Here is a 7,487-nt window from a genome sequence, read left to right on the forward strand (position 1 = left end):
ATGTAAACTGTTAGGTTAAGATGCATTTGTTAAAATGCTCTTGGAGAACGATTTAAAGTTCACAAAGATACACTCTTAATAGTTGAGGTCAGGAAACAAGAGCAATTGCAGCCAGACTAGTACTGGCTGAAATGCTGGGCTGCTGATCAAGGTGATGACTGATTTCTTGTACCTATTTTTGCCCTCAGCTTCCTAGTATGATTTAATAAATAAAAAACTGTTAATGAGTAGGTGTGCACTTTGAAGACTTAAAGTAGTAATGACTGTGTGTGTGTGTGTGTGTGTGTGTGTGTGTGTGTGTTTAGATTTGTGGCTTTTAAAGATTTTTTTTTATAAGATTACATTTTTCCATTATTTATCTATTCACTTTACATCGGAATATCTGCCCCCTCCCAGTCCTTCAGTCACACAGCTTCTCTTCCCATCCCCCCTTTCCTTCTCCTCTGAGAAGAGGAGTTGCCCTGGGTCTCATCCCACCCTGGCACATCAAGTCACTGCAGGACTAGGCGCATCCTCTCCCACTGAGACCAGACAAGTTAAGGGAATGGGATCCACAGGCAGGCAACAGATTCAGGGACAGACCCCACTCCAGTTCTTGGGGGACCTGCATGAAGACCAAGCTACACATCTGCTAAGTATGCTCAGGAGGCCTAGGTCCACCCATACTCTCCCTTTGGTTGGTGGCTCAGTCTCTGGGAGCCCTGAAGGGTCTAGGTTACTTAACTCTGTTGGTCTTCCTGTGGAGTTCCTATCCCCTTTGGGGCCCTCAATCTCTCTCAAACGCTTCCTTACGAGTCCCCAAGCTCGGGGCTGGAGAGATGGCTCAGTGGTTAAGAGCACTGACTGCTCTGCCAGAGGTCCTGAGTTCAATTCCCAGCAACCACATGGTGGGTCACAACCATCTGTAATAAGATCTAATGCACTCTTCTAGTGCGTGTATCTGAAGATAGCTGAAGTGTACTCATATAAATAAAAAATAAATAAATGTTTAAAAAATAAAAGAGTCCCCAAGCTCCATATAATGTTTGGCTGTTGGTCTTTGCATCTGTTTAGGTTAGCTGCTGGGTGGAGCCTCTCAGAGGACAGTTATGCTAGGCTCCTGTCTGCAAGCATAACAGAATATCATTGTGTCAGGGACTGCTGCTTGCCCATGCGATGGGTCTTAAGCTTGGCCAGTTATTGATTGGTTATTCCCTCAGTCTCTGCTCCATCCCTGCATTTCTGTTTTTGTTTTTGTTTTTGTTTTTGCTTTTGTTTTGTGTTTTCAAGACAGGGTTTCTCTGTGTTAGCCCTGGCTGTCCTGGAACTCACTCTGTAGACCAAGCTGGCCTCAAACTCAGAAATCTGCCTGCCTCTGCCTCCCAAGTGCTGGGCTTAAAGGCATGCACCACCACGCCCGGCCTGCATTTCTTTCTGTGAGGAGCCGCCCTCACATTTGCCATTATAAGATGGAGCTGACAGCTGTGTTCTAAGTGGTAAACATAATCTGCACACGTGCAGGGGCAGTTTTCCCGCCATGTGTTCTGCCTTTCTCGTGATGACAACTGGGCTGATGGGCTGCAGCCAATCAGGGAGTAATACGTCCTAGGCGGAGGATAATTCTCCTTAAAAGGGACGGGGTTTTGCCATTCTCTCTCTCTCTCTTGTTCTTGCTTTCTCTCTCTTCTCTTGCTTTCTCTCTCTTGCTTTCTTGTTCTTGTTCTTTTTCTTGCTTTCTTTCTCTCTCTTGTTCTTGCTTTTTCTCTCTCTTGCTCTTGCTTTCTTGTTCTTTTTCTCTCTCTTGCTCTGGCTCTTGCTCTCTTGCTCTCTGGCTCCTGAAGATGTAAGCAATAAAGCTTTTGCCGCAGAAGATTCCGGTTTGCTGCGTCTTTCCTGGCCGGCCGAGAATGCGTGTAAGAGTTGGTGCCGAAACCCGGGATCGAACCAGGGACCTTTAGATGTCAGGATAAAATTGGGGTTGAAAGTTTTGTGGATGGGTTAGTGTCCCTATTGCTCCACTGGGAGTTGTTCCTGGCTACAGGAGGTGGCCACTTCAGGTGCCTTATCCCCCACTATTAGGAGTCTCAGCAGAGTCACCCCCATAGACTCCCTAGGGCCTCGCTACCCCACACCCCATCTCAGGTCTGTGGTGAGTCCTAGAGATGCTCACAATGCCCACCACTAATTTCTGTTCTCTCTCCCCTGCTCTCCCTACAGGTACCTACACACACACACACACACACATCCCTCTCATACCCAGTTCCCTCCCTCTATCGACTGTTTTATTTCCCCTTCTGAGAAAGATTCAAGCATCTTCCTTTGGGCTCTCCTTGTTGTTTGGATTCTTTGGGTCTGTGGATTGTAACAGGGAGTTCTGTACTTCATGCTAATATCCATTTATCAGTAAGTGCATACTCACATGTAATGTCCTCTGGATCTGGTTACCTCACTCAGGATGATATTTTCTAATTCCATCCATTTGCCTAGAAAATTCATGATACCCTTGTTTTTAATAGCTGAATAGTAGTATCTCATTGTGTAAATGAAGGTTTGGGGTTAATGTCCACTTATCAGTGAGTACATATATTGTATGTTCTTTTGTGAATGTGTTACCTCACCCAGGATGATATCCTCCAGATCCATCCATTTGCCTAGGAATTTCATGAATTCATTCTTTTTAATAGCTGAGTAGTACTCCATTGTGTAGATGTACCACATTTTCTGTATCCATTCCTCTGTTGAGGGACATCTGGGTTCTTTCCAGCTTCTAGCTATTATAAATAAGGCTGCTATGAACATAGTGGAGCATGTGTTCTTATTACCAGTTGGAACATCTTCTGGGTATATGCCCAGGAGAGGTATTGCTGGATCTTCCGGTAGTACTATGTCCAGTTTTCTGAGGAACCGCCAGACTGATTTCCAGAGTGATTGTACTAGCTTGCAATCTTGGGGTTTTTTTTGGGGGGGTACTTTCATTTTATTTATATGGTGGATTATGGTGATGGATTTTCATATATTGAACCATCCCTGCATCCTTGAGATAAAGCCTACTTGATCGTGGTGAATAATGTTATGTGTTCTTGGATTTGGTTTTCAAGTGCTTTATTGAGTATTTTTGCATAAATATTCATAAGAGAATTCTTTCTTTGTTGTGTCTCTGTGTGGTTCAGGTATCAGGGTGACTGTGGCCTCATAGAATGAGTTTGGCAATGTTCCTTCTGTGTCTATTTTGTGAAGAGTTTGAGAAATATTGGTATTAGCTCTTCTTTGAAAGTGTGGTAGAATTCTGTGCTAAAACAATCTGGCCCTAGGCTTTCTTTTTTGTTTGTTTTTTGTTTGTTTGTTTTTTTCTTCGAGACAGGGTTTCTCTGTGTAGCCCTGGCTGTCCTGGAACTCACTTTGTAGACCAGGCTGGCCTCGAACTCAGAAATCTGCTTGCCTCTGCCTCCCAAGTGCTGGGATTAAAGGCATGTGCCACCACTGCCCAGCTAGGCTTCCTTCCTTCCTTCCTTCCTTCCTTCCTTCCTTCCTTCTTTCTTCCTTTTTTTTTTTTTTGTTGTTGTTGGGGAAGTTTTAATGACTGCTTCTATTTCCTTAGGGGTTATAATGCAAGATAAATAGTTTACCTGATCTTAATTTAACTTTGGTAAATGGTATCTATATAGAGAATCTATTTCGTTTTTTGTGGAGTACAGGCTTTTGAATTTTTTAATTTGCTCAGTTTCTGTTGTTATGTCTCTCTTTTCAACTCTGATTTTGCTCATTTGAAAACTGTGTCTCTGTCTTTTGGTTAGTTTAGCTAAGGGTTTATCTATCTTGTTGATTTTCTCAAAGAACCAGCTCTTGGTTTTGTTGATTCTTTTTATTATTCTCTTTCTTTCTAATTTATTGATTTCAGCCCTGATTTTTTATTATTTCTTGCCTTCTCCTTTTCTTGGGTGTGTTTGCTTCTTTTTCTAGGGTTTTCAGGTATGCTGTTAAGTTGTTAGTGTGGGATCTCTCCAATTTCTTTATGAAGGCTCTTACTACTATGAACTTTCCTCTTAGCACTGCTTTCATTGTGTCCCATAAGTTTGGGTATGCTGTGCCCTCATTTTCATTGAATTCTAGAAAGTCTTTCATTTCTTTCTTTTTTTGTTCCCTGACCAAGTTATCATTTACTAGAGTTGTTCAGTTGTTCAGTAGACTTCCTGTTGTTGTGGTCCAGCTTTAATCCATGGTGCTCTGCTAGGAGACAAGGAGCTATTTCAATTTTCTTGTATCTGTTAAGGTTTGCTTTATGATTGAGTATATGGTCAATTTTGGAGAAGGATCCACAAAGTGCTGAGGAGACGGTATAATCTTCTGTGTTTGGATAAATGTTCTGTAGGGATCTGTTAGGTCCATTTAATTCATACTATTAATTTTACTATTTCCCTGTTTAGTTTCTGTTTGAATGACCTGTCAGTTGGTGAGAGTAGAGTGTTGAAGTCTCCCACTATTAATGTGTGGGGTTCAATGTGTGATTTAAGCTTTAGTAATGTTTCTTTTGTGAATGTGGATGCCCTTGAATTTGGGGCATAGGTGTTCAGAATTGGTAAATGGTCATCTTGGTCATCTTGGTGACCTTTTCCTTTGAAGAGTATGAAGTGTCTTTCCGCATCTCTTTTGATTTTTTTTGTTTGTTTGTTTGTTTTTTGAGACAGGGTTTCTCTGTATTCCCCTGGCTGTCCTGGAACTCACTTTGTAGACCAGGCTGGCCTCGAACTCAGAAATCCGCCTGCCTCTGCCTCCCAAATGCTGGGATTAAAAGCGTGCGCCACCATGCCCAGCACTCTTTTGATTATTTTTGTCTAAAGTCTATTTCATTAGATATTAAAATGGCCACTGCCATTTTAATTTCTTGGGTCCACTTCTTAGAAAACCCTTTTCCAGCCCTTTACTCTGAAGTAATGTCTATCTTTGTTGCTGAAGTGTGTTTCTTTCTCTTTTTTTAAATGATTTATTTATTTTATGTGAATACATTGTTGCTGTATTCAGACACACCAGAAGAGGGTATGGAATTCCATTACAGATGGTTGTGAGCCACCATGTGGTTTGCTGAGAATTGAACTCAGGACCCCTGGAAGAGTAGTCAGTACTCCTAACCCTTGAGCCATCTCTCCAGCCCCTGAAGTGTGTTTCTTGTATGCAACAAAATGATGGATCCTATTTAAGTATCCATTCTGTTAGCCTGTGCCCTTTTATTGGGGAAGTCAGACTCAATGCTGAGAGATATTAATGACCAATGATTGTTAGTTCCTGTTATTTTCATGTCAGTGGTGGCAGTGTGTGTGTGTGTGTGTGTGTGTGTGTGTGTGTGAGTGTGTGTGTGTGTGTGTGTGTGTGTGTGTGCATTTCCCTTCTTTTAGTTTTGCTGGTGTGGAATTACCTATTTCTTGTGTTTTCTAGGGTGTAGTTACTCTCGTCATGTTGGAGTTTTCCTTATATTTTCCTCTGTATGGCTGGATTTGTGGAAAGATAGTTTAAATTTGGTTTTATCATGGAATATCTTGTTTTCTCTGTTTATGGTCATTTGAAAGTTTTGCTGGGAATAGTAGTCTGGGGTGGCATCTATGATATCTTAGAGGCTAGACGACATTTGCCCAGAACCTTCTGGCTTTAAAAGTAAAGTCTCTGTTGAAAAGTCTGGTATAATTCTAATAGGTCTGCTTTCATATGTTATTTGGCCTTTATTCCCTGTGGCTTTTAATATTGTTTTTTTCTGTACATTTAGTGTTGTGATTATTATGTGGTAGGAGGATTTTCATTTTTGGTCTACTCTATTTGGTGTTTCATAAGCTTCTTGTATGTTTATGGCCATCTCTTTCTTTAGGTTAGGGAAACTTTCTTCTATGATTTTGTTGAAGATATTTTTCTAGGCCTTTGAATTAGGAGTCTTCTCTTTCTTCTATTCCTATTATTTTTAGGTTTGTTTGTTTGTTTTTTTTCATTGTGTCCCAAATTTCCTGAATGTTTTGTGTTAGAAACTCCTTTGATTAGTGTTTTCTTTGACTGATGTATCAGTTTCTTCAATCGCATCTTCTATGTCTGAGATCCTCTCTTCCATCTCTTGTACTCCGTTGGTGATCCTTGTATCTGTAGTTCCTGTTCTCTGTCCTACATTTTCTATCTCTAGGATTCCCTCAGTTTGCGTTTTCTTTATTGCTTCCATTTCCATTTTCAGGTCTTGAACAGTTTTGTTCATTTCTTTTGTCTGTTTGATTGTATTTTCTGTATTTCTTTAAGGGATTTATTCATTTCCTCTTTAAAGACCTCTATCATCTTTTTTTTTAAAAAGATTTATTTATTATTATACATAACTACACTGTAGCTGCCTTCAGATGCACCAGAAGAGGGTGTCAGATCTCATTATGGGTGGTTGTGAGCTACCATGTGGTTGCTGGGATTTGAACTCAGGACCCTCAGAAGAGCAGTCAGTGTTCTTACCCACTGAGCCATCTCGCTAGCCCGACCTCTATCATCTTAATAAAATTAGATTTAAGGTCATTTTTCTTGGAATTCAGATGTGTTAGGATATTCAGGGCTTGCTTTTGTAGGATAGCTGGGATCTGGTGGTGCCATATTGCCCTGGCTGTTGTTGACTGTGTTCTTACACTGACCTTTAACCATCTGGTTGACCATTGGCAAGTCTAGAAGTCCCTGATGGCAGCAGTCCTCCAGAGATGCAGGTAGAGCTGGTGGTGGTTCCTGATGGTTGTAGGCCTTTGTTTGTCCTGTGCACAGGAAGCAGGCAAAGTTGTGACCTGGGAAATGGGGTTCAGAGGGGGCAGGGCAGAGCTTGTTGCTGCTGGGTTTGCCCAGAGGAGTCAGTAGGCAGGGAATTGGGTTAGGGGTCCCAACTGGTAGTCACTAATGACTGCAGGCCTCTGGGATTGTGGTTAGAGATGTGGACCAGAAGATGGAGAGTAGAGGGGACAGGGCAGACAGATCCTACAGCTGCTGGGCTTCCAGGGACCCAGCAGGCACGGGGTTGGGATTGGTGGATCTTACCTGGTTGGCTCTGGCAGCAACAGACTGGCCTGGGAAATGGAGTACAGAGTGGGCAGGGAGGAGCTCACTGCTGCTGGGTCTCCCCAGAGGAGTCGGTAGGCAGGGAATTGGGGTAGGGCTCTCATCTGGTGGTCACTATGGCTGCAGGTGTCTGGGGTTGTAGTTAGAGGTATGCATAAGATTTCTTTTTAAGGTAAATAATAAGATGATTGATCCTTTCTTTGTAACTGCAAATTGCAGCCTACCAATAAGAGAAACTAGCTGAGAAAAATGTACTTGATTTCTTTATTAATCTATAACAAGTTGCTTAGATACGAATGTATGTGGGTTCTTAGGAATTTTTTCACCTGTAATATGTAAAACATTTAATCACATAAAGGTATTAGGAAATTCATTGTAATCATTCACTTAAAGAAAAATAGAATATAGCCACACTGTAATTGAGAGTTTGCTGAGGAACATAAGCTGGGGGTTGG

At 41.8% G+C, this 7,487-nt stretch overlaps 1 protein-coding gene across 2 annotated transcripts in view; it reads right to left on the minus strand.

Moving 5' to 3' along the window:
- The window catches only part of Snx12 (sorting nexin 12), a 133,217-nt gene that overhangs the window by 1,136 nt on the left and 124,594 nt on the right, over positions 1–7,487 (minus strand). The window contains exon 6 of one of the 2 annotated variants that reach the window (XM_011247645.2): positions 6,621–7,487. This exon is cut by the window's right edge and continues 238 nt beyond it. The gene's annotated coding sequence lies outside the window, so the exon portion shown is untranslated. Of the gene's footprint in view, positions 1–6,620 lie in introns of those variants that run through there. The other variant, NM_001110311.1, reaches the window with a different exon arrangement.

The sequence above is a fragment of the Mus musculus genome, chromosome X (assembly GCF_000001635.26).
Source record: "Mus musculus strain C57BL/6J chromosome X, GRCm38.p6 C57BL/6J".
In the NCBI taxonomy this organism is placed as follows: domain Eukaryota; kingdom Metazoa; phylum Chordata; class Mammalia; order Rodentia; family Muridae; genus Mus; species Mus musculus.